Raw genomic sequence first — 27,493 nt, 5'->3', positions numbered from 1 at the left:
TTAAAATCATTTACAGTATCTTTAATTCAGATTACACGCGCCAAGGCGATTTAAATCTGATTACCAAATTAGAAGGTTTTAAAACAAATCCTTTTAAATCTGATACTGTTGACTAAAGAGGGAAAAAAAAGTTCCATAAGCCCATCACATAAGGTAACGATCCTGCCCCAGAAAGAAAGGGAGTTTTAAACCTTTTTGACAACAAATGCAGCTGCCCCACTATTTTGGACGATATTAAGCGAAAATGAATGCAAATCTGTGTTCAGAAGCCATCTGGCCAGAAATAGGGGAATCAGCTGCTCTTCACAACAGGCTCTGAGGCTGAATCTATTTCAGCTCATTTTCTAGATCATCTGGTCCTGCACCCAAAGCGTGGAAAATACGGTCTTTATCATTCACCAACTTTATCTTTTTTGTCACTATACTGCTGGCTACAAGCTACATGCATTAAGAATCTCTCACATAGGATGACTCTGTATTTGTACCACAAACGTTTGCAGGGTGCGTATTGTTAGGAAGCATCCTCCCCCCACACACACTCACCACACACAGGATCTAAGTTTGCCAGGGTGATGGGAGGCAAGGAGCAGCCTGTGTGTGATATCCTTCAAATCTAGGCTTGTGCTTAGCATGTGTGTGTGTGTGTGTGTGTGTGTGTGTGTGTGTGTGGTGGGGGGGGTCTTAAAATCGCCCCTACAGTAGTCTGGAGTTTGAATGAAAGAGTCCCAGTTCATTTTTAAGCAGGGGGCACATGAGCCCGCCGTGTGGCTCGTGTGTGGTGGCGGAGCAGGCAGGTCCGTGCCAGCGAGGGGCAGTTTGCGGTGCGCAGGGCGCGGGGGGCACGCATCCGGCTCGCCCGGCGCTTAACTTTGATTTCAGATTTTGAACTTCGGGAATCTCAGGCGGAGCAGAGAGGCCAGTGGCGTCCTTAGCAAGCGCGGTAGGACGGGGAAGAAAACCCCCCTTTTTTTTTCCTTGGGAACACCTTTCACTAAGGAGAAGCTCGGAAACGAGCGTGTCTCCGCTGGCAGGTACAAGCCTCCTCTAAATTCTGGCTGGGCTCATTCTGGGAAGCGTGGTAGCGCCAAGTCTTGACCTTAGGAAAGTTAGTCATGCAGAAGGTGTGTGGATTTGAATGAGATTTGCATGCTGCAGCCAAGACCTCCCGAAATAACGATCCTCCTCCTTATAGTGTGTGAAGTATTCCTTTTGTGTGAATTTACGGGGTGAGGCTTCAATGATCCCCCACAAATTTGCATTTAAATAGCGACATCAAGCGATTCGCGTGCCACACACCAGTGGGCTCCCAGATGTCAAGCCGAAGTCAGTCAGATGGCCATTGCCCAGCTGTCCTCCTAAACATCATACCAGAGCATGCAGTGACCTTAAAGGGACAGAGCCCTCCCTGGCTCTGCACCCTCCCCGCTCCAAAACCAGGGAGCACTTTCGGCTTCTTCCTCCAGCAGGTTCCCGTGTGCAGACATCGCCTAGTAAAAGCTTGAAAGGGAAATCTCAACATCTACAATAAATCAAGTTTAAGATTCCTTTCCTCCTTCTCTCAGTGCTCTAACAACACACGGCATAATAACACATAATCACATACTGTACATGTATCACACAGATTAAAATTGATAGCCTCATTTCCACAGCTGTTATAGGATTCTCCTAAACTTTATTTTTTTTCCCCGGGACAATTCTCTTGGGACTATTATCTTAATCATTTCACATTTTTCCCTGAAAGAAAATGCTACATTCCGATGTTTTAAATCATACAACTTTTAACACGTATTTACTTGCTAGTAAATTATGCCACTGCTCTGAATGGGGCTTCTTTCCAGAGCTGCCCTTTCTAGTCCGTGGGGGTGGAAGAGCCTCTTTTACCAAAGAAACTTTGCAGTGGAAAGTTCAGGTGGGGAATGACTGCAGGAGTCCTGTCCTTCGCTAACCCACAGGCTTTTGCAGAGGGGCAAGTTCAGAATCTGATCAAACTTGCCAAGGTCCATATTTCAATTTTATTGTTTTAAGGCACCTTCAGTATTAACGTATTTGGTTCCAGTAGGTGTAATTTATGCCTGATTTAAGCGAAACAAATCTCTGCTAACTCTTGTTTCCTGTGTTTCAGAGGAGATATACATTTGTGTTTCAGGTATTTTTAATATAGCAATGCAATGCCCAAGTAATGTAGATTTCCCTTTTGGGAGGTTGATTACTGGCTAATATTTTAGAGGACGGTTCCCAGTGTAAATTAGACGGGAAAATACTGAGCTAAGGTTTTAATTAACGTCGTATGGTTTAGTTTTTTAAGAAATCGTCACTGCGGAGAAAGTCTGAGCTAGTCATTCCCTGGCAGTCCCGGCGCAGAGTGTTAACCTTGCAAGTGGATTAGGCAGAGGGAATCATTCCCCTGCATCCTGCCGGGCTCCGGGGCTGCACAAGGCGTGTTGTCTCGCTGCTGGCGCAGGGGCTTGGCAGCCCCTCTGTGCAGTGACCACCTCCTTGCAGGGCGAAGCGACAAGCAAAGGTCCTTGGAGTCGGAACTGACTCTGATCTGTCCCTGCCTGCGTTTCTTTCCCAAGTCAGATCCTTTCAGAGCTCACAACACCAGCACAAAGGGCAAAGTTACAGGGACAAGGGAAACGGTCCGATCAGAGGGAAGAAGGGGTTTTAACGCTCCCTCCCCACGCCATGTACTACAGACTCCCCGCTCAGCTCCGTGTGCCAGGCATGGGAGACCTTATCTCCCATGTAGGAAATCTCCACTGTTTTGTTTTCTCTCATTAGCATCCCCAGTCGCATATTATTTATTTACTTCTTTTAGTTGTGGCTGTCCAAATGCTTGACTTAGATTCAAATTCCTAAGCATCCAGAGCTTCAGTTCAAAGCCGAATGAAAAGTGTGTGTGTGAAAATGATCTGCACATCCTCAACTAAACCTCACCCTGTAAAGTTTCAAAATAATAAAGGCATGGGTTCATAGAGGGGTGTATTCTGAGTGCCAAGCGCCCAGTAAAATTTGTCTTTTCTTCTTGCTCTGCCAGGGAAATGGGATGAACTAGAACTTCTTTCTGGAGCGAAGTGCATGGATGAAACGTACATTTTGTGGAGAGGATCCTTTTAGCTCTATAGGAACACACAGGTTGGTGTGGTTTTCGCCTCCTCTTTCCCTCCCCTTTTGGATCCGAAAGAAAATGGCTTGGGTTAATTGTGATTATGGCATCTCAGCGAAAGGTAAAGAAAGGCAGGTACCTTTTAAAACTAGTAGATGAGTTCCATTAAGCAACAACAAAAAAATTTCTGAATAGGGATGTTTAATTCTATAAGTAAAGAATTTCCAGTGTAGAGAAATCGTGCGAAGGTGGTGAAGTTTGATAAACAGCGCCTCCTTGGGTGGGGAAAAGAGATTTTCATCGCAAATAAGATCTAGATCGCAAGGAAAAAACTATCATACATCATATTGTCTTATTAGGAATAATGAAATTATAGGTTTACCTGCTACTATTTCAGAAAAGCTCGTGTTCGTTTAACTATAGTCTAGGCTTTCCTTCCTCTCACCCCCCAGAATAGGTCTTTCTGATCATTCAGCTGTCCTTATCCAACGTGCCATTGGAGAGGGCTGTGTAAGAGTAATTGCAATATTCTTACATTTTCTGGTGGTGCAGAAGAGCCGTGGCCAACAATATGCTGATTCTCTCTTGTAAGATGTATCTAGTTGGATTTGAAAAGTGTTACGTTTCCAGCTTTCCCTCGTACTCACAATCAACTTCGGTATAGAAATAACGTCATTATATTTGGCAAATGAGGTGCCTACTCGGGGAATATAGTTACTTAAGAGTAAACAAACTGTTTATGTAGGCAAGTGTATTTGACACAAAATAGCGCTCCTGGTTGTCACGATACTTCTTGGCTGGGATCAGAATTTTGTTGAAGTAAAAAAGCACATTTTTGTAGCACTTCAAACTCTTTCTGCAGCTAATAACGCAATAGTGGAGTTGCCCCGGGCCGCTGTGTGTTAAGTTAGGGGGCTTTCTTCAAAGATAACCATGGGAGTTGATTGCAAATCAAAATCACTATAGTCAAACAGTTGCACAGAAGTCGGCAGTCTGGCAAACTGTCTTTCATAAGGGGGAGTGAAAAAGAGTAATCATATCTAGGCAGGCAGATGGGGGGGACACTGCTGAGAATGGAAAGATCGTCTCACTCGTGCTCAGAGTGAAGTTTCGCGGCATTTAGGAAGAGACATTTTCTTGCTTATCATATTGCTATGCCCCTGAAAGAAATAACACAAAAGCAGGTCTTCTGTATTTATCTTAAGCACTGTTTGTTATCCTCACCGCTTGAACCCTGCGCAGTATACACATCTCTATGTGTTAAAAAAACTTTCCTAAAGAAGTTTGCAAATCGACCAGTGCCTTATTATGCTACAATAAAAATATAAACTGACTCAAACTGAATAAACAAGGATCGATCAGATAATTTCCGATATTATAATTGGCTTTAATTAAACACACTTCGTTCTAATTAACTCTGAAATTTTAGCATGCTTTGGGACGTTGGTGTCTGATTTGATATTGTCAGTCCAGATGTCCTAATAAAATTCAATCCTCCACTCAAGACTTCAATATTCACTAAGAACAAAATGCAAATTAAATGTAAAACCTAAAGTATCGCCAAAGGTATAATCAAGAAAGGTGTCTCAAAACTTCTCACTTTTTATTACGCAGTAGTTAGAAAATGCAGATTATATCCTAACAAGACCTCTCCTGAATAATATAAATCTTAACTCTTTCATGGTCAAGGGTTGCTCTCCCTGACGTTCCAGCCTGGAGGGGTTTGATCACTTCATACACCCCAACCTGCAGCAAAATACTCTTGACACAGTGATCACGTTTTATGATGTGTGCCCACTTAATTCAGAGAAGAAGAGGGGGGGTCCTGTGCACCCCGGCAGCGGAGTTTTTGCACATTTGCTAACGTTACACTGGGTTCACAAAAAGTTTCAGCTATTAACAACTACTCTGCAGCCAGAGCCAAGGATCCGAGAGCTGTTCCAGATCATTAGGTAGGATGGATATTTCCTTTTCCGTCAACATTACGGAAGTTGTGCGCTGGGCAAACGCCGGGCCCAGTGGCTAGTTCAGCCAGCTCCAGTCATTAAAGAAACTGGTACGAGACACTACAATGATATGACAGTCTGAAAAAAACAAAAGCTGATACTCTTGCCCTTGGAAAGGAGCGGAGAAAAAGGGACTCCATTCTTCTGGCAGAAGACCTTTTCATATACTTAGAATTTCTCTGTAAGCAATCGCTGTCTTTTAAATAATTAAAGCCTTAAAAGCAGGTCCATGATCTGCAAAGTTACATGACAGCTCTTCTTTGTAAAGCCTATTAGAGATCCTGTGTGATGGCTAGTGGACAGTTTACCTTGGTAAATCTCACTTCTTTGTTTTACTGCGGGTTCTTTAGGATGTGATCCTTTATTAACTCAGCACCTCTGCTCATCGCAGAGACCAGGATACGTGCTGCTTAAAAAAGAAAGCTATTCCCACATTAAACATTTGTATGTTTTCCATACTAATGGAGTCACTTAAAGCTGTTGCTAATTTAACTTTTTAAAAAGGCCACACTGTGGTGATTTGCATTTTCTTTAGGATATTGAAATGAAGAGAAAACTGCTGGGCGGTTAGGCTGCCCAGAGCATAGCTGGGGGCCATGCAGAAATAAAAACAGATAAAGAAAAGAAGAAAGAAAGAAACTGGCTTCTCTTCTAGACTATTAATAAGCAATTTGTCCCGCTGAAATTTACATTGCAAAGAAAAACGTGTCCAAGCGTTTGTCTGCTGTTGAGTTGTGTCAGCGCTGTCCAGCCTGCGTGGTGGATGGCTGCGTTTTACCACAAAGGTGATTTATGAGAAGGTTTGAACTTTCGGTCCTTCTAACTGTTAGGCAGGTCCTGGTGCACATGGCTTGCTTGGCGATTTATTTGCATATACGTGACCGCTCCGTTTTTCTTGGGCACCTTTCATTTCAAGCTGGACTTGTCACTCTACTGTACAACAAGGCACATGTCAGGGTTTGGCAGGAAGCAGAGAGCACGCGGTGACCAGCCCAGCGCTTACTTTCCAATTCCGCTCCCCGTGCTAAACATGGCACTTGCTTTGGAAGTTTATTTTAAAATCAATTTAGCAGCTCTTTGGAAATAAATACATTCTAGTTTAGGTAAACAACAAGTGCTGAGACCGACATTTCTCCTAGCAAAAATGTCCCTCTCGCAGCGGAGAAAGGAACGAGCCGACTGTAGCGTGGGGACGGTGTGCCATCTACAGGACACTTGCATTTGCATTTGCAGCAGGAGAGGCAAAAATGGGCTTTTCCCATAATGTCCTTCTTACATTTTGATTGCTATTTAAGTCACTTATAAAAATTACTCGACTCGTTCTTTGTGCCATTTTGGTTATGAAACATTGATTATTTGTTACTTGAACTTTTACGCACTATATTAAAACTTTGGAAATAATAACGGCTCCAGCCCCTGCCTGCAATTTCTGAGACATTAGATTAAAAGATATGAAATGTAAAGATAATGCAATTTGATTTGTTAGTCTAACTCTGCGATTTGAGAGTTGATGTCCCCAAAGACTAGGCTAGCTTTTTCCCTTTATTTATTTTTATTAAAACATCAATCTACTCTGGAGCTGGGTGAACTCAGTTTCACCTAGAGAACATAAAATTCTCCATACCAAGGAAATAAGCACCTTTCATAAATCAACAGTATTCCTGACAGATCGATCAATTTTTGGTTGTTAATCCGAAAGGAGGAGTTTTAATTGCTTCCTGCCTTTTAGTTCAGGCACCTTGGCGTTTCAGCCCCTGCAGGACTCGCCTCTGTGTTCACTGCTTTTGCACGGGTGGGGGGAAAAGCCAGACCTCCGGCTAAGCAACCCAAGCCGCTCCCCGCCCTGGCGGCCGGCTCGGTTTCACACCCCGGCCCGGAGCACCCGGCCCAGCTGAGCCGCTGCGGGTGGCAGGGGGCGCGGCGCGGGCATCCCGGACACACACCCGCGCTGGCCATGCCTGGCAAGGCAGCGCGGGACAAGACAGACAGTACAGACATGCAGAGAGAGGTAGGACCTGTTTGGAGAAGGCAGCGCGTTAGGAACACGTGCAACGTGACAGCCAGCCCTGCGGATCCCGCCTGCCCCGGCCGCCGGCGCTGCCCGTCCCCGCGCCCCGAGCGCCACTTGCCCGCGCGCAGACGGCGCGGTGGCGGGGAGCCCGCTTACCTTGCACGGCCAGGGAGGCGCGGGCCCGGGTTTCCTGCCCCGGCCGGGAGCGGGGCAGTGTTTACTGTGGCGGGAGCCGGGCTGAGGAGCGTGTGTGATCGGGGCTATTTAATACATTACTTACCCGACGGCAGCCTCGGGAAATGCTCTGCGGGGCCACGCGCGGTGCGGAGCGCGGCAGTGCGCAAGCGCCCCCCCTGGTTTAAGCGGGAGGGAGGCGGGCGCGGCTGGGGACGGGGCGGGCGGAGCGCGGGTTTGGGGGGCGCGGGAGGGGACACGCGCCGCGCACTGGCCGCGGAGCGGACGCGGTCCCGAGGGCAGGCCCCTGCAAAGCCCCTGGCCCGCGGGCGGACCGCTCCCCCGACAGCGCTTCAGCCCCCCGCCGGCCCCGGCCGCCCCAGGAGGCTCGGCCCGGGGAGGCGGGTCCCCCGAGGGCCCGCACAGCCACCGCGCGCTTCCTGCGGGAGCCCGGCAAGGACAGCCGTGGCGGCCCCGAGGGCGCGCACGGCCTGAAACTTTGCTCCCTCCGGCGCGGGCCGCGGCGCAGGAGCAACTGGTGGTCCCGAGCCGGCCCGCAGCCGGGGCCGCTCCCCGGGGCAACGTGGGGGCAGGCGAGGGGCCTCGTGCACCCCGGGCCGGCCACACGGGGCTACCTCAGAAGGACACCCATCCCCGGGGCGGCTGTGGGAAGGAAGGGGAGCCGCCTTGGCGTTAAGGCAGCACCTCGGTTCCTGGGCTGTAACGCGGGACTCGCGTGTGTCCGCGGTGACTGATGAGATGAAACAAGGGGGAGGTAAAAAAACCACCCAAGTGATCGCTAAGCAGGGACATCCAGCATTCACACTCTTCGGCCCCTGAAGTCCTCTTGGCCCCTCTACACCTTTACATTGGGCATCCCAGAGAGAAGGACTAAAAGCACATTGTCCTGGGCAGCAAGTTTGGGGTAGGCTTTCCGACTAAAAGGTGCTAATAATTGACACACAGTTTTACACTTAGATTTTTAACAGCCAAAAGAGCACTTGCTCTCTCTGCTCCAGCCTGTGCTCTGTTCTGGAGCTCTAAGGAAACTGCGGGACAAACACACAGAAGTGTGTTTCAGTGTGGAGACTTGTAGAAAGAAGACTTGATGTCACTTGTTTTCCACCTGCAAAGAAAGCAGTAGCATTTACAACAAAAAGGAATCCATCCTTGACTGCTGTCATACTTTAGTAAACTTCATCTCTCTGACTGAAGATAGATGCTATTCTCGTCTCCTTAAATCAAGAAAAAATCCTATTTATCCCTTGATCCTTAAAGGTTCAGTATCTCGTGGGTTTATTTATCTTGCAGTGGGTTTATTAATAACTATTTTAAGCTGTTTGTCTACATTGAACTGATATATTTAAGAAAAATGTGCAAAGACAAATCACTTTCTTCATTTTCAGCATATCCTTTTCCCAGATGTAAATCTTTCTCCACAAGTGAAAGCCAAAGGTGGTAAATTCTCATATTTAAAATGTTTTGCAAACAGCAACAGTTTCTTTTACAACTTTTTCTTCAGTTAGCTTTCAGCTTTCAATAATATTTAAGATATGAATTTGCTAGTTTTAATATTCAACAAAAAGGAGAAGGAAAATCCGCAGACATACTTCTGTGATGTCCTGCTTAAATTGTTTCAGTTGATTTAGTTTACCTGCTTCAGATTCAGTTGAAACTGAAAATAAGTATTCTTTTTTCATAAAAATGGATGATTTATTAAAAATACCGGAGTTCCCCCACTTCTTAGATAAATTAATATTTGATAGTGAAACATAGGTGGTTGATATTAGTAATACAGTGTATAAAGAGCATGACTGATGGAAGCAAATTTGGCTGGTGAGAATATTTTCCCTTCCCTTCCCTTCTGAGCTTGGCACAAGAGTTTCTTGGTTATTCTTTTAGGGTGGGAGTTCTTTTGAGATCTTTTAGTAAACTCTCTCCTGTGACAAGTATGTTAAATCACATATTGAAAAGGGAATGCAAGTATTAACTCTGACAATATTTGGTCAAAGTAGTCAAAACAGCAGCAACATTAGACTGATTATTTTATAATAGAAAACTGTTGAAGTTAGATTTTTATTTTTTTAAATATTGACCTCCATTATAAAGTCAAATAACATCTTTGTTTATTATTTTTCTGATTAAAATTATGTATTATTTTGTTTTTAATTTTCAGAAACCAAATGAATTGAATATTCAGATTGATGGCCCTGAAAAACAGAAGTTACCTGTTTGCAGCACAGTTACTTGAAGGCAGGAGTGGGACAAGATTGCTCCAACAAGGTAGCTCAATTCTGACCTCTAGGGGTGAAAATGGAATGAAACTTCCAATATATAAAAGAAACTCTTGGTAGTAACTGATCATCAGTGCCTTTGTTTTAGCATTGAAAATGGTCACCTGCAAAGATGATCTTGACGAAAAAAATCTCTCAATAATGCCATGATATTTGCACATATAAGTAGTATGTTAGGTATGCTTTACCTATCAGGTTTTTGAGTACATATTGATGACATGGAACAGTATGGATGAACATAATGAATTTACTTGCATTAAGTTAAACCATCATTTTCATTTACATAACATTTCATTTACATCATTTACATATACCACTTGGAATATTTTCTTCTTTTAAAGCTGTAATCAGCAGCTGGAACAATAGGGAAGACTATATAGGCCACTTTGATAGGGACTACCCAGCTGAGAGTCACAGTTATGGGAATATGTTAGATACTAGGCTGCTGCTAGATGCATGGGTACTAGTTACAATTAATATTATTCTTTAAAGCTCAGTAAAAAGGGTGCCACCTTTTCTTTAGCATGTGGACCTCACAAATTTGGTCACGTTAGAATTAAACTACTGCGATGTGCTGTGTTCATGTGACTATCTCTTAGAAACATTCAGAATGTTTAGTTGATATATAAAATAGAAATAACCCTCAGATATTACACTCAGCAATGTGATTAATTGCCAGGTGGAGTTTAATCTGTTGACATAGAAAGCCTACATGGTTTGGGAAGTGTGTATGTGGTGTTCTGATTTGATACTGCTAACCTTGTGATCAGTAGAGCTACTTTAACCAACAGTCTCCTAGTTTAAAAAGGTGCTGATGGAAAGACATTTTTCATGGTAATGGGTGCATCTACACATGCACCTAACTGCGCAGTAGACTCATTTACTGCAGTGTGAAGTGTCACAGTCTATACGTGTGACACTATTAAACCTCAGCAAACTAATTTCTGCTGCCCTAAGATAGTACCATTGGGGACAGTACTATCTTATGGTGGCAAAAATAAGTACACCTAAATAACATGTGCAAATGCTGAGCTGGGCATAAATTATGCTCACTTAGCCCAAGCAGCAGGAGGCTGGAACCCTGCCTGCTGCCTAGCCACATGACTCTACTTTTTGGGCACTCTTGTGCCCCAGCAAGCCCCTCTACTACCTACTGCTGCAAACTGGCCCCAGGGATGACCCTGGAACCTGCTGCCAGCCCAGACTGCTCTGCCCCAGCTCAAACTGCTGCAATCCTGAGTGCATGTGTAGATGCTGCACCCGGGAGCCATTAACTCTGGTGCAAACTGTGCTGGAGTTTACCGTGCTGCACTAATTGAACATGTAGGTGCACCCTGTATAGAGTTCAGAGCCTGGATTTGGTGACCCATATTGATCTCATATTTTAATATGTCCTTGAGGTGTCCTAAAGGGATGGACTTGGAGGGACTGTGTGAGGGTAAGTATATATTTTACAATGGCTTGATTTCATGGGCAGTTTACCATTGGAAATTTGGGTGCTTCTTCCATGGGGAATGTTTAACATTTATATAGGGGCAGCTGAATAACAAGAACTCTGTCTTGTTAAACATTCTGCATTTTCAGGATTTGTTTTTGTTCTTAATAAGAATCAAAATGTTTAGAGACCTGTGGAATGGGAATGTGGGGAAGAGAGAGATAGAACAGGAGAGAGAACGAGACTTTGTAGCTTGGTTAGGAGACTATCACATGATGACTAGCTCCTGATTCAGATACCTGTCATTTATGATTAAGCGTCATCTGAGATGAAAAGTTTTCATTTGCATTCAGGTCTCCTTTTTTTCTTGTTTTGATAAAAAATGCTCTCCGAAGAAACCTTTTTTATGAAATTTCATTAAAAACAATGTCTTATTACAAAATACATAGTTGTAGATGGACAAAAGTTCTGTCAAAAACTCTTTCAACCAGTTTTGATATTGGTTTTAATTAATACTTTTGATATTTATTTTAATATTATATGTTTTAATGCTTTGTATAAGCAACTGGAGCATGGGATAGTTATGTTAAAATTAATAAATAGATACATTAAAAATATTTATAAAATGGATTCTTCCACTGACATGCAGTAGTGATTTACCCTCCAGGAGAGCCAGACCACCTATTCTGTATTTACTAATTCAACATTTCATCTTTCAACATTTTTATCTTTGAACACATAAATTAATTATACCAATCACTTTCTGTTGTGTCACTTTTGCAAATGCAGCTTTTATATTTTAAAAACAAAGCTTTATATTTTTACACACTTACTGTGCTGCTCAGAATGAATACATACCTGTAGTTGATGGAATGCTGTCAGATATTTAAATAATTTAAATCGTATTTTTTCTAAATTTTGGCTCAAACTAATCCAATGTAGTCTTGCTAACATCAGAAGAGTTGCATTCAGGATAGAATTGGTCCCATTTATTTTTATATTATGTGTGCTCTTGGCCTTAACTCATTGCTAAATTAAATTATCATACCTTGAGATGTCTGTCTAAAGGTATCTAGTTAAGACATTAGAGTATGTCTGTGGCAACACATTGGTACTACCTAACTCTTTATTCTTAGCACATTTTTAGTGTACCTCACTCTCTATCAGCAGTTTTCATTCTTCATTCTTTTATCTGACTCCTAGCTTGCAGTATGTGAGAGTGACTTCTTTCAGTGCTGAGACAGTGAAACTCCATATTCTAACTCTGCAGGGATGCTACAGAAGTGAGTAGTGAAGTTTCCCCATGGTATAAGCATGTTACCTTTGCAGTTTCATTCTTCCATCAGCCTGGAGCATCTTGTCTGCTCCCAAATCAGGGTCTTCCTCATGACAGCACATATTTGTTGCTCTTTTACTAGTGGGATTGCTGCAAACATGTTTCAGCATATGTGAAATATATTGTTAAATGTTTGAAAATACCAAATTCCATCTGGTATGGTTGAAATCTAGCACAAAGATTTTTGCATTTTGTTTAAGCAATAATTAAATGAATGATTCTACACCAGAGATCTTGTATTCTATATTTAAAACATCTTGATTTATCACTAAAAGGTTATAGAATAACTTTTTGTATAGATTTAATACATTCTAGGATTACACTTGTAATGATTTTAAGGGTCTAATTGTAAGGTATTTAAAAAAAAGTAAATATAAAAATTCATTCAGATATTACTGAGCTGTTGGTATACATGACCTGGACTACATTTGTAAAAGCTACTTGGTTAAAAAAATGCTACTTTTTAATCATAATATGTTATTCAAGCAGCTGCACCAAAGTCTTTGTTTTAGTTAACCACTAAATCATTTTCCTTTATTTGTTGAAATACCTACAACAATTCTTTTTTCATGCAGAGTGGAAAGTGAGTAAAGCACTATGACAGAAAAGGTCATACTCTCCAAACCATAAAAAGTAACGTCATCTCCTCTAGTGTTGAAGGTTAAATATTTTAGTGAAAAGTGTCAGGGATATAAGAGGACATTGACTGAAACAGTGGCCCACTTCCTTAAGTAACTGTCTTTGTGCCACAGTCTTGAATCCCCCAGCTTAAAGACCTATTGGAAATGAGGTCACAGGGTGAGAGGTCATGTATCAGGTGACCAAGAGTTCAAGTTAAAATGTGGCAGCAGCACTCACCAGGGAGAGAGTAAACCAAAATCACAAAAACTTCACCAACAGTCATAGAATCCTGTCAGGCATACAGAAAATAAAAATCATTTTTCTTTGTGTATCAAAAATTGAAACAAAAATGGGAGCTATAGTAAATGTTTGCCTCTAGGCTAGCTTGCCAGTGGGAAAGTCTTATAACCTGCTGGTGAAGACGGTTGGGATGATGAAGCAAAATTTGTATATTATTAAAGAAAACAACACTGAGAAAATGGAATTAAAATATCACTAGTAGAGAATGCTAGTAGCAGGCTAGTTTGGAAACTGTTTAAGATACCATAATTTAGAGTAAATAATTAAAAATATAATCAAAACATGTTTTTATGAATATATACTACTTAAAAGGACAGCTCATTCTTCGTATCTTTATCAATTATATTAAGCTTATTGCATCTTTATTTCCTATAATAGCTATAAAGTAATTATTCTCCAAAGCTACGTCTGAATTTAATGAATTATTTTGAACTAACATTCAAAGTAGTGTACTAACAATAAGAATTCATAAGAAAATATTGTTAACATTTATTATTGACTGCTTTCATGGAATATGGTATTGGTGACATGGAAACCTGACATGTAAAAGGAATTTAACTTATGCCTTTACTATTTCTACTCTCCTTTGGAAAGAAAATCTAGAAAATCTCTGACCAGCCTGGAACTATAGACTCTATAACCCCTGTGTTACTAAAGCAAATACTAAGAGTGATGGGACTGCTATGGAATCATCTACAGTTCCATCACCATGATGTTACTGGAGTCCAGTGTGCTAAACAGAGTAAGCTGAGTAAGGTAATACAGGGTAACGTAAAACTTCTAAAATGTTTTGGAAATATGAGAATGTAGTGACCAAAGCTTACAAACTATAATGCACATGAAACTGGTAAGCGGGGGTCTTATCTTGTGTAAAACTAAATACTTTATGCTGAACTTTCCTGAGTCTTAATGAAAGCACCCCAAATCCTGTTGGTAGAGTGGCTCCCAAGTTGTCTTTTACAACACTACATACATGACCTTTAGAATCTTTGGATGATCTTTCGTGTTGGGTCCTACCTAGTAAGAGTCATTCACAGATGATATTTGCTGGCACTGGCTCACCTGCAGCTGAGTGTTCCATGGAATATTTATTGCAAGACCAATTGAGTGGTCCCATTAAATGTACAATCTTCAGTGGCATTATTTGTTTATCAAAGATATATTCCAAAGGCAATATTGAATACCTAGGAGACTTTGCTCTAAGACCGTCCCTCAAGTAACATCTCGGATCCGACAAAAGCTCTACTAGCACAGTAGTGCCACAAGTTCAGATTCCCCTCTCCCTCCTTGAGTGATACTTTCTGATTCAAACCCCCACCCCCCAGCTCCCCTCTGCATACCTGATAGTGTTTGCAACCTGGGGTGCCAGAATGAAAGCAGGGGGTTTGGTTGTAGCTGTGTTGGTCTAAGGACATAGGCAGGCAAGGTTCCTTGGGTAGATGTGATATCTTTCATTAGACCAACTGAGTAGTTGGAAAAAAGTTCTTAGCAATCTTTTAGGCACAAGCACCCTTCTTCAGGTGTAGGGAGACTGCTGTTGTTCTGAGATCTCCAAGGAATGGCGAATGGAAGCAGGGAGGCTCAAGTCTCTAGCAGCAGAATGCAGAACAGTTTACATTGCTGGGACAGGAAGGATCACTGCCAAGAGCCAGGTTAACCCTTCCTTGCCTTTGTAACTACTGCATTTTTATATAGTGAGCAAGGATCCAAAGCCCTTAATTTGGCAGCAGTCAGTGAAATCTTAACCTGGGTCTTGGCAGTAATACTTCCTCTCACAGAAGCATCCTGCTGCCTCTTCAGTCGGCCTGGCTGGAGGCTTAAAGCCCCCTGTCACCAATCTAGCATCCCCTTTACTGAGTACATTGGGCTTGCTTGCTATATACAGTGTCTGCCTATGGTACACCTGTTGTGGGTTGTCTACTGTTCTATTGCTTTGCATATCTTGGGCTAAGAAGATGTTTCAAAAGAAAAAGAAAAAGCATTTCTTGTAAATATTTTAAAGAGGTGTGGAAAAACACTTCTGGGCACAAGTCATGCACATGATCTTTGGTGAGAAAGTCTCAGGGACAGGTGTTTCCACGTCCCTTATCAGTGGGGACAACTTTGTTATTTTATGGCCACACTGTAACAGGTGTCTTTACTCTGTGACAACCTCAGTTATGGCACCTTGTGAGGCTGCATCTTAAGATACTTTCAGTGATGGGTTTGCTGTGTGCCCAGGGACAGTTTCAGGGCTTGCATTTCCCAATGGACAGAACAAGCAGGGTCCTGTCCTCCTGACTGGGTGCTGCCTTCATCATCATACATAGAGACCTACCTCAATTGTGGCAAGACAAAGGGATTTTGTGGGTGGTTCATGGCATGCAGAGCTGATTTTGCAGTCTTTTCACAGTGAGCCCCCTCCCTCCCCCCACTGAGTGGCTGAGGGGCCTCAGCAGCCTTGCCCCTTGCCCCTTGCCACTGATTGGTCAAGAGGCATAATTAAATAGCAGTTAAATAGCAAAATCTGTGGAAATATCAAATAAATTACTGCATTATTATAAATCTAAGTATTACATTTAAATCTAAATTAGAATATGTTATGAATATAAATTTATACATAATACGAATTGTAACTAATATCATCATAATTTATTATTAGCATTCTACAAAAGGTTTAGTAATGCTAAATAGTGCTTACCTTGATAGAAACAATTCATGGTAGCTGTTAAAGGCTAGCATGTAGCATCCACTGGCAGTTGTAGCTGACATCCTCTGCCTCTGTGGTGCAAACACTTGTCCATACATTGAGATTGCATGTTCTGCATCCACTGAATTTGTTGGAATGGTAAGGCAGCATTTTGCCAAGTTGTAGAAATGTGGAAACCGATCAGAAACAGATTCCCAAAACAGAGTGACAATCAAAGGCATCTGGCACTCTGACAAAGTTCACATAAGCAGCATGTTCCTTGTCATGCTCATTCTGCCATCCATGGATTGATTTCAGTAGTTGAGGGTCAAAACTCAGAAAAGGCACCTGATTGGGGTAAAAAATGTGAACAGCACTAAAAAAAGGAGGCAACCAGTTGTTTAAATCATGGTGGTAGTGACTGATTGTCCTTGTAGTACTGATTCAACTTTGTAGCTATTGCCTAGAACGGTTCTTATCTCCAGTGGTTTTCACATTTACAGTTTGAAAGTTGTGATGCCATCCATGTCTTTGACCCAACTTATCAAGTCCATCAACTTGGTGGATCAAAGCCTACCAATTTATAGACCATGTTATAAGCTTCATAAACTGGATCGCACTTTCAGCCACAAACTTAACTTGATCTTCAATGTCACCCTGTCTGTAGAGATTGCGTAGTTTAAGCATGCACTATGTGCCGGGTGTGATTTCAAGCTCCTCACACGCAAAGTGCTGGTAGTACTTCATATTCTTTGCATGGTAACGAACTGTGTTAAACCGCAAATTCTACCTTATAAGCACTGGCTCTGGTGGAAGTGACACAGTCACATGTAGATCTCTGCTTTGATTGGCGACCGAATGCTTTTTTTAAAAGAGGAAACTAGGCTATTTACATCAGGAAAATGTGTGCACTAGATGTCTCACTAAAGAAAGGATGTGTAGGTGACATGAATTGCGTTAGGCATCATTACATGGAGCACGTCAGAGAAAGCTTTGCACATATACAGTACATTTTCAGACAGAAATGATGAGATCTTGTTAAATTCTAAGCCGTAGTTTACACTTCGCTAGCCTTCACTACAGCTTGTGCCATGGTAGAAAAATTGACAGATGCAAGGTGAACCAGCTCTGTTTGAAAAACAGGCGGGTTGCGGTCTGTCCAGCTCCCAGGTACAAATAAAATGTACAGAACATAATCTTGGGCATCTGTTGCTTCATCTGCTACAATTGAGATTGATTCATATTCTACCAACGCAGATTTTGTATACTGAACATGTGAAGCAATTACTCCTGGTAGATGATCTTGGTGAAGCTTGTTTGGACATGGGAAAGTGCTAGCATTTGCCATGTATTTGTTCAAGTAGTCCTTTCATTTAGGGTAACCAATTTTGCCCAGAAGAGTGTTGGTGTCCGTGAATGCTTCCACTAGTGCAAATGTAGCCTCTGTTCTTGTCACACTGCTTTCATTGGTTCTTTTAAAGATCGAGGACATAGTTGCATGTTTCTTGCTCTGACCTTCAGCCTCTTCAGCAGCCTTTTGCTTTATTTGTGATTCAGATGCTAAATGCTGATCAATGCTGTTTTTCCTTGACACACCCAGAGTCTCATTGCTTGATGAACAAAACAATTTACCACCATCTGCATGCAAGGTTCCTACAGGGAACTGCCGTACATGATCCTGAGCTGAAATGTATTTAGCTGTCTTGAATTTCTTTTCACTCATCCTCTTCAGACTGGATCATTGCTGCAGCATTGCATCTGGCTTCTTAAAAGATGGGGCTGAAAACTTTTTACTTTCCTGACTGGTGGCTTCACTGAGACTATGTCATGAGCTCATCCTCTCAGTAGTTCTCTTTCAAACCATGTGCTTTATAGCTGCAGGGATTGCCACATTTTCTTTGTATTCCAGTAAGCTTAGTAAGCTTTTTTTTAGGTAATTCAGCACAAAATCATGGGAAATGGCGTATTTTGCAGCAGTCACAGAAACCGCTGTTTTTCAGTTTCCACAAAAATCACAAAACTGCAATTTAAGTAGGACCCTAATCGTATGCTTTGTACTAGCTGGTGACTCCATGAATGGGGATAGCACAACATTTTCATGGGGTGGCCCATGAAGGTCCTCAAGGGGTGGTACCTTCAGAGGCCATGACACTGACAGAGGGGACTTGCACCCTTTGGCACTGTATGCCAGAGGCTGCCTACAAGATGTTACTGGGGTTCCCTAGAGCAGTTTGCTGCGCCTTCACTGGGCATCTCCTTCAGTGGGAACTCTCTTAATGGGGTTGTTCCCAGTTGTATCTTCAGGGCCCAGCTGAGTGGCACTTTCAGGGTCTGGGCAGTTCCTTGGGGCGGTGGGATGAGGTGTTCCCAGGGGCTGCCTCTGAGGTTGTGCCACCCTGTGGAATCCTAGTGTCATGATGGGGTTCAGTGGGGCTGAGGAATCTTAGTGGGGCAGTGATGTTGGGATCCTGGGTTTGGACATAAGGCACCCAGGACAAGGGTTCGGTGTGGGGTGGCACCAGGGCACATGGAGCTGCATGAAGGGGCCCTGTTTTGTTTGTGGGGGCACCCAAAATGCAGAGCTTGTTGCGTGGCAGTGATGAGGCCAGTCTCACTTTGGGCTCCCCGGATTTAGAGCTTACTGTGGGCCATGTAGGTCCTGATCTTGGACTGCCAGGCTGGACTGGGCCTAGCAGAGGCATAACTACCAAGCTTTGCACCCTGAGCCAAACCTCCTTGCACCCTGAGGTCTGTGTGTTGAAGGTGCCAAGTGCTGGAGAGCAGGGAGAGGGAAGAGGGGTGGTCAGTCTTATCTGTCCCAGTGAGGCAAAGACTCAAGTATTGCTGCTTCTGTGTCCTGTACCCAGTTCCTATGGCCAGGCAGCATGGGGCTGTTTTCTTATTCCACCCTTCCCCCCACTTTCCTGAAACCAGGTGGCAGGGGGATGTTCCCCATCCCATTTCTCTGGCCAGTCAGCATGGGAGTTTTCCCCTCCTCCCTGTCCTCTTTCAACTGGACAGCACAGGTTTGTCATCCCCTCCACCAGCTCTGGCCTGTGGGACAGTATTGTTTCCGGTCAGCCCTTCTGGCTAGGCTGAGTTTGGAGAAAAGTGGGTGAGCAGGGTACAATGTGTGGGATGGGCTCTCACACCCCAAAGAGCTGGTCTGGTGAGCTGCAATGTGCCCCTTCAGCTCTAGGCCCTGTCCTGTCCTGGTCCTCCTCTCCCCTCTTGACTTGCAGCCCTGCCCCAAGAAGTCACATAGGCTGGCCACCCCTATGCAAGCAAATTTTTAACACTATCAACTATTACTACTAATACTAAAAAACTAATACAGTAGATCCTCAATATTCATGGGTTCAGCATTCACGGTTTCAAATATTTGTTAATGCTGAATCTGCATTTTAAATACGCTTTATACACTTACAGGAGCTCCTTGGGAGCTCTGCGCTTGCTGCCACCAGGCTCCTGCTGCCGCTGCCGGGCTCCTGACGCCGGCAGAGCCATGGCCCCCACACCAGCCGCCAGGGTCACTGCATTTATGAACTCAGTGCCTTATTCACAGATTTCGCTATTCGTGGGGGATTTGAGAATGTATCCCCTGTGAATGGCGAGGGTCGCCTGTACTACTAATAATACCCATAATGAATTAACTGGGCTTCTTAATTTTTTATGGTATACTAAAGTCAGAGTGGTAGTTTTTGTTATGTATCAGACATGTACTATTACATACTAAAATAATTCTATTTGAAAAGTCCAGCAAATATGTATTCAATTCAAACTCATTTCACAATAATCTAGGTTTCACAGTCAGAACTTCATTCAGGGTCATGATACACCCTGAAGTTTTATTGCTAGAACAAGTTGCATACACATTTCTGTTCAAAGGATATTTTTCTGTAACAAATTAGGGAGGTTGACACACTGCCTGTTTTAGCACTCTTCTGAGTACTGAACATTTGCTACATATATGGGGTACAAGTAAGGAAGTGAACTAAACAAAAAATACTATAGCTTCTCTTTTCACTTGAAGTAAAGTGATTGATACCTAATCTCAGTAATATACATGCATCCTTGTCTCAGATAGGTTTGTTCTGAATTCAGTAAATGATGCACTTTAGAGTGTTTTCCTACATCTGAAAAATATACAGATTAAAACTGTTTTGTTTTGGGTCAAAGTATAGTCCAAATTGGTTTTTGTTGCACTAAAGATGACAGGGAAAAGCTGTGCTTTGTTGATTTTTATCTTACAATTATATGCTTGACTTTTACAATGGGCAAAAAGTAAGAGGAGCAAAGTACATAGATTAATCTGAGCTCATCTCTTTTGTTTCCATGTAGGGTCCCTAGAGTTGTGCTAGTTGAACTTCTTGCTATATCACATAAGAAATCATCATTTTGTACTCTCATAAATACTGTAGTTTCTTGCATACAGCATGTACTTTAAAAAGAAACAACAGCTGCTGGAAATTGCCATACACATTATATATGAGAAATATGGTAAGAGCAGTTTGCTTCATCAAGCAAAAGTGAAAGGAAAATTTGCACAGAAGTTACAGGGAGCAAGCAGAACAATGAACAGGCTTAGCTCCTCAGCTGCTGCTACTCAGTGGGCATGTCTACACATGATGCTACATTGCCGTAGCAACGCTGCTATGGTAATGTAGCTTCTGTGGGCATCTACATGTGACCAGCAGCTACTCTGCCGTAGTGACATGCTCCCTTAGTATAGCTGTTAAAATAACTGTGTGCCACATGTATGGCGCAGTACGGGCTGTTACTGTGCGGTGATTTAGTCCTTCTAAAAGGGAGTACTAAATCATGGCGGAGTAACCACGTTGCCATAGCAACATGTGTAGCTGTACCCAGTGGGTGCAGCTACATGAGGCATTTACTTCAGAGCTGGTTGATTAGTTCCACAGTAAAATCTCAGCATCTGCACATGTGGCCATATTAGGCTGCAGGAAACTAATTAACTCCGTAGCAGGGTAGTACTTGTGAATACAAGTGCTACCTTGCTGAGGAGTTTTTTGTGCCCGTGTAGATACTGACCCATCTGGCTGGGGCATGAGAGTGCTTCAGTGTGGGGCTGCCTGCCAGCTAGCCCCACACTATAGTACCTTTATGCTCCAGCCAGCCCCTCTGCAGCATGTTGAGCCAGGTTGGATTATCCTGGGCTGGCAGACTAACCCCCAGGGCTCCTTGCCAGCCAGGGTTGCTCCAATCCAGCTCAATGTGCTGCAGTCCTAGGTGCAGGAGAAGATGTGGTATCCAGGAGAAATAAACTCCTTTGCATATTATACTGGAGCTGACTCCTTTGCATTAATTTCATGTGTAGACCTGCCCAGTTAGTACACAGAAAGACCTTTTTTTCTTCATTATGCCATTCAAAAATATGGTGCATATTTTATCACAGAGTATGTTGTACATGAAAAAATATTGTTCTCTGAAACCTAGAGTATGGTACTCTGAAACAGAACTCAGCAGCAAACTAACAGCAGATTGGATATATGTTGTTGTTTCTTCTTCTATGTAGAGATAGTCCACAATTCACACAATTTGCGTATGGGCATATTTAGATGTGAGGTGTTTCTTGTGATGTTCTTGTTTGATGTATTATCAGGAAAGGATTAGGTTTTGATCAGCATCAAACTTTACTGAAGTTCGGGTGATGGATCAGGTGTTTCAATTCAGTCCTGTCTCTAATTTTAACTCATGGTTTAGAAAAGATATTTTCCTTAACCCAAATATTACTGTATTTCTACACTTTGGGTGCATCTACACATTCTTTTAAGTGTGACTAAATTGACTGTGCATTAAGCTAATGCTCATTAAGTGATTTTTGGCAGGTGTCTACACTTGCAGAGACTTGGCATTAAATTTAAAGCTAAGTCCCTCCAGCCCTGCCATGTGCTCCTATGACCACCAGGGGGACCTCCAGCCTCTGGTCACATGGCTACCACCATTTGGCAGCCATATTGAAGCCAGAGCCAGCTGCCAGAACTTGGCAGCCATCTTGGAAACACAGCCTTACCCTCTGATCCCCAGCCAGACCCTTTCCTGCCCAGGAGCCATGTGCAGCTCCTTTCTTGCCCACCCTGACTCCCTGCACCATGGCTGCTGCAGCTCCTGCCCCTGCCCCTGGCAGTGATGCCCAGCACCCCACTTCTCCAGCCCTGCCCCTGTCAGCGATGATCCCACACTCCTGCTGGCCATGGTGCTAGACAAGCTGGCCCTAGCAGGTCCCCCTGCCCAGGCCCCAGGAGAGTCATGCACCCACCAGCGGAGGTCAGGGCACCGCTTGTGGGAATCCCTGACTGACCCCCTCCTCCTGCACTCCCAGTTCCAGCCTGCCTGCTGCACCACCTACACACCCTGTACCACCTGCTCACCCCCAGCACCACTTTCAGGACATGCACATGATTGAAAGAAAAAAACTTTATTTCCTTAACAACACCCATCTCCTTCCCCACCCCCCTCCCACTGCAACAAACTGAGCCCCCTCCCCACTCCCTCCCTAACACACAGAGCCCCCTCTCCCCTCCTCCCTCAGCCAACAGGGCTCCTCCACCACCCTTCCCACCCACCAACAATAAAAAACCTTCTTACAATGTGAAAATTATTTACAATGTCTCTGTTTTTCAGGCCCAGAGTGGGGCTGGGGTGGGGGGGGGGTAGGGGGCAGAGCCCTGGGGCAGGTGACTAGCACCCTACCATTGGCGCATTCCTCCATGGGTCTGGGGGCTGTGGCAACCCCAGTGAGTAGTGGCCTCATGCTGCAACCACCTGGGATGGCACTTGGTCCATGTGCTCTTGCTCCAGGACCTCCATTAGCACCTAGTGGTCCCATTGTGCCTAATCCCATGCCTCATCCTGGGAAGTCTCCTGGGCAATATCTTCTGCCTGCCAGGCCTGCGCTCATGTCTCCCATGCCTGTACCTGCACCTCCTGCTCCTCTGCCACTGCCACCAGCTACTGGAGCAGGATGGTCCTGGGACCCCCTGGCTCCAGCACTGGGTGGTGGTGATGTGGAGCCAGCATTTTTGCTGGGGCTGGTGGGATGTCCCCTGCATCCAGATGTTGGCCTTGCAGAGGCAAGAAACAGAAGCCTTTTGTGCACATTTGCAATATTGCAGAGATAAGATGCTCTGCATCAGGGGCTCTGTGCTGCATGGCCTCAGATTGGAGGTCAGCCATGTGCGGGTGCCCAGGGACCACGGTAAGCTGTCTGGGCAAGGCTGAGCCTGGACAGCCACCTGTTGAGCCCCCTGTCCCTGCTTGCTCCCATGGGGCTGGTGGACCGCTGGGTGCTGGCTGCAAGCAGTCCAACTCCATCTTCCCCTTCCTAGAACAGGACAGGTCAGGCTGGTGGCAGCACCTGCTGCCACAGCTCGAGACCCCATTCCCCGCTTCTGCCCTGCAGGCGAACTGCTCTGCTGCACTGCCACTGAGCCCATGGTTCCTGGGCTTGAGGTGTGCAGGGCTCCCACACAACTGTGGTGAGGGGCTGGCCATGCCCCTGCCATCCCTGTAGGGGGAATCTCCAGGGAGGAGCCCTGGGGCCAGCCCCCTTGCACCACCACTGCTCCCCATGTGCCTCTGCTGCATGTACCCCAGGTGGTGCATGATGAGCTATTTGTGCAGGCGGAGGGATGCCCAAGCCACTACGGGTTGCTGCTGCTGGTCCTCCTCATGCCCTGGGTACATCTGCACTCCTGGTTCAGTACCCTGCACTATGATGGCATGGGGGGCAAGCGTGGGCTGCCCCACAACTTCCGCCAGTGCTTGGAGAGCTACCTGTGGCAGTGCTACATGCCCCTACCCCTGCTGCTGAGGAGAGCATTGCCACTGGCATCAACATCTTCCTTGGCATGTGAGAACCCTGTGCCTGCCTAACTTCTGGGACATGGGCTGCTGAATAAAGTTTTGAGTTGTGGCCCACTTCTCTACATGCTGTAGGGGGGGAACTTAGGGCCAGGGAGTGTGTGCAGGCCAGGCACGGAATGGGGGCAGGGACTGGGGCCAGGGACAGGGGTGGAGACTGGGAGGGCTCTGCCACAGTGTGGGACTTACCACGTGTCCAGGGCTGGTGAGGCTGGCAGTTTGGCATGTACCTCCTCATCAGTGAGGGTGAGCAGCGGCACCTGGTGTCCACATCCTGTGGTGCATGGCAGGCTGGCACCTGGCTAGAGCCCCCCCCCTCCTCCCCACATAGGAGCAGGTGCTGCTGTTGACCTGTGGTGATGTTGCTGACTGCCCATCATGGTGGGGTCTGGGGCTGTGCTGAGGGCACAGCAGCCACTGGCCAGGGCTCCTTGAGCTGCCAGTGGATACAGCAGGTTGGGGAGGAGGCTGGGGTGGGGTGCTGAAGGCTTGAGGTTCCCTCCTCTGGTGACATATCACTGGAGGGGTCTGGGCAGGATGGGGGCATAGGGAGACCCCCCTTGCTGGTGACACTTGTAGGGTTGTGGCCTGGGTCCCGGGGCACCCAAAAGCAGGTCAGCTCCCACATAAAGGCCATGATCTTACACATACGACTGGGCCAACTATTGTAGTCAGTCATGCTCATCCACTGTGTCCAGAAGACCTTGATCTTAATAAGGCACTGACACACCAACTGGGAGTGTCCTCACTCCTGCATGCCATCCAATAGGGCATCATAAATATGGGTGTTTGAGTGTCCACCCCATGTGAACTGCCTTAGCATATTGGCACCACCTCAGGGCACTAAGAGATTAACATCCAGCTTCCGGGTCCAGTTGGGGGTCTGGACAGTGGCAAGGGTGTGCACATGCAGGCAGGGCCAGGGCTTGATAGGGAGGAAGTTAATGACATGATGTCCTGTGCTGGCTCTCTGGGCCCTAATGTGGCTGTCCCTGCATAGCCAGCTCTGGACAGGTGTTAGCAGTACCCAGTGCAGGGGCATGGCCAGGGACTGGGAGCCACACAGCAGAGGAACTAAACTATAGGACCTTCAAGGGAAGGAGACACTGCTGGGGGTGAGCAGCAGCAGGGAGCAGGTGCTGGCCCTGCTGCCAGACACAGCTAAGCAGCAGCCCTGAGGGGATATCAGGGCTGAGGAAGGGGTGCAGTAAGCTGAATCTCTTTGCAACACTCAGCTGTGGGCAACAACAGCTCTAGAAAGGAGACAGAACAGGCAGAGGCAGCTTGTGGCCTGTCCAGGGTGGCACACAAGGCCTACACTGGTCCTAGGGAGTGCACAGGCTCCAGCAAGGTTCTGTGCAGACTGCCTGTGGCCAGGCACCTTTGGTGCCTGCCACTTAAGAGGCATAAGCAAGCTGTGGAGCAGCCAGCAGGTGCAGCGCAGCCAAACGAGGTGGTCACATGACCGTGGGAGGGCTCCTGGATTGGAGGATGGGACTGAGCAGCCTCAATATAAACCCAGGCCCTCAAGGCTGAGTTGGCAGTTACATCTAGGGTGTGACAACATCACCCAGCCAGAGCTCCTGCTCCCAGAACACCTGGAGGCCAAGGGTAGGAACTATGGGGATGGAGGAGGTTCCTGGTCCTGGGGAATTACCTGAAACTACACCCTGCTAGGGATGGATGGTGTGGTGGAGCTGCCTGTGGTGGGGTGATCCCCCGAAAGTGCCACACCAGTTGCTTCTCTAGTGAAAGGCAAGTATGGGGTGCCTTATAGCAGCAGCCCCCACACCCTGGTGGGTAACTCCATAGGAGAGACAAGCAGGTCCAGGCACATTGATAGACACCTGAGGCTTGAGTGAGCCTTAGGCTGACTTGAGGACCCTCGTAAGTTGACAGACTCCTGAGGCACAAGGGGTATAAGGCCCAGAAGCCCCAGTAAGGGGGTGGTGTAGTGGTCCCAGTAGGGGAACATGTAAGGGAATAGCTAAGCAGTAGGCTGCATATAGTAGGGTCCTGGAGGACTGTGCATAGATGATGTACAGTAGGGTCCACGCAGGTGGGCCTGAAGGGCTGTACAGGGGCTATGTAGAGTAGGGTCTGTGAGAAGGGCCTGAAGGACTGTGCATAAGCTGGCCCCTGTAGTTTGATTGAGTTGAGACCTTATTGAGGAGGCATGAATTGAGGCCCCAGTGAAGTGGGGTGTGTGGCTCAGGTAAGTCTCCAGATGCCTGAGGAGAAGTTTGGGCCTGAGGCCAAGTGTGACCCAGCTATGGGGCCGGAGGAGCTATAAGTAATTTGGATGCCAGCTGTGAGGCATGGGACATGGTATAAGGAAGGTCGGAACTGTGTATTACATCCTTGGCATTGGGCATTAAATGGGCAGCCTCCTGCCTTGTTAACATCTATTAATTACATTAAAGGCATGGCAGACGAGTCAGGTGGGCAGACTGCCCTAGAAAGGTGGGCGGGCCAGCATTTTTGAAAGGCCCCTGAGACACCCCCCTATCACACTGCCCCAAGGCACAAAATGGCTGCTGGCTTTTATAGCCTACAGCTAGGGGCTGCCAGAGAACAGCCCAGCCCTGAGGCTCCCAGCCAGGAGCCCTGGGGCTGGTCTCAGGCCGGCCCCCTAGTGGCTGGGCAGACCTGGCACTAAACTTAGTGCTGGGTCACATCTACATGTGTTACTGTGCATTAATTAATCACAATTAGCCATTTTTACTGTGTAGTAAGGGTGCACATATGTAGACGCATGCCTGTACTGCACAGTAAATTAGGCTAATATGCATTAATGCATCTTGTGTAGGCTTGCCATTTGAGATACAAAGCACCTTTTTCCCCCCGACAAAATCACGGTCTAGCGTACCAGAGGCAGAGCTGGACCTTCATTTCATGAGAGAACGTAACATAGAATGAAAGTTTCAAGAACAATTAAAATTGTTTATTTGTACAACTCCTCTCCCATTTCTGCTACTAAAGTAATTCACAACGCAGGTATTGATTCCATGCATGTATTGCTTCCATTTTTCTATAACTTAAAGTAATGTTTTGTTTTCTAAAACTTTTTTTCAATAGCTACATCTCCTAATTTTGCTATTGTTTCATATTCTATTGTAGAACTTACTCAGTTTGTACATGCCAATTAACGTTCATCTGACACATTATTCAGCAACAAAATACAGCATGATGCAATTTATCACAAACTCCTAATGCACAAAAAGGGAAAATTGATTAGAATGGATTACAAGCTGTTTTATTCTGTTTTTATAATACAAACATAAAACTGTCACAATTTATAGCCTGTCTCCATCTACTTAAATTGAAAATATCTTTGAGAGGAAAGAACATGCAATTGTTTTTTAATATGGCCCTTCCTTCTGATGCATTGTTCTCCAATGCTTCAGCACTTAATTCATCTTTAGTTCAATCTACAGGTATTCAGTGGGAACAGATTCACAACCTCAGATTTTTTTGTAAATATGTAGGACTTAGCCACTGCAATGTCAGATGTTGCATTACCTTAATTTTATTTGCACTGTCATCTTATGAGGAATTCACAACCTCAGATCAGCTCATTCCTACAAGACAGGTGAAAGTTTGGCAGTTCTGAAAGGGATTCATAGAATCCAACTTTTTGAAGCCTTAGCCAGAAGGA

The 27,493-nt window shown here is 45.2% G+C and overlaps 1 long non-coding RNA gene across 2 annotated transcripts in view; it reads left to right on the top strand.

Annotated features, from left to right (window-relative positions):
* Nucleotides 1-2,535: 2,535 nt before the first annotated feature.
* LOC109282077 (uncharacterized) overlaps nucleotides 2,536-27,493 on the top strand; it is a 64,813-nt gene continuing 39,855 nt past the window's right edge. Inside the window, exons 1-2 of one of the 2 annotated variants that reach the window (XR_009463100.1) lie at nucleotides 2,536-3,135; nucleotides 9,474-9,580. This is a non-coding gene — a long non-coding RNA (uncharacterized LOC109282077). Of the gene's footprint in view, nucleotides 3,136-6,921; nucleotides 7,121-9,473; nucleotides 9,581-27,493 lie in introns of those variants that run through there. The other variant, XR_009463099.1, reaches the window with a different exon arrangement.

The sequence above is a fragment of the Alligator mississippiensis genome, chromosome 6, assembly GCF_030867095.1.
Source record: "Alligator mississippiensis isolate rAllMis1 chromosome 6, rAllMis1, whole genome shotgun sequence".
In the NCBI taxonomy this organism is placed as follows: Eukaryota; Metazoa; Chordata; order Crocodylia; family Alligatoridae; genus Alligator; species Alligator mississippiensis.
Note: the sequence above shows the minus strand (reverse complement) of the source record. Positions and strands in the feature narration are given on the sequence as shown.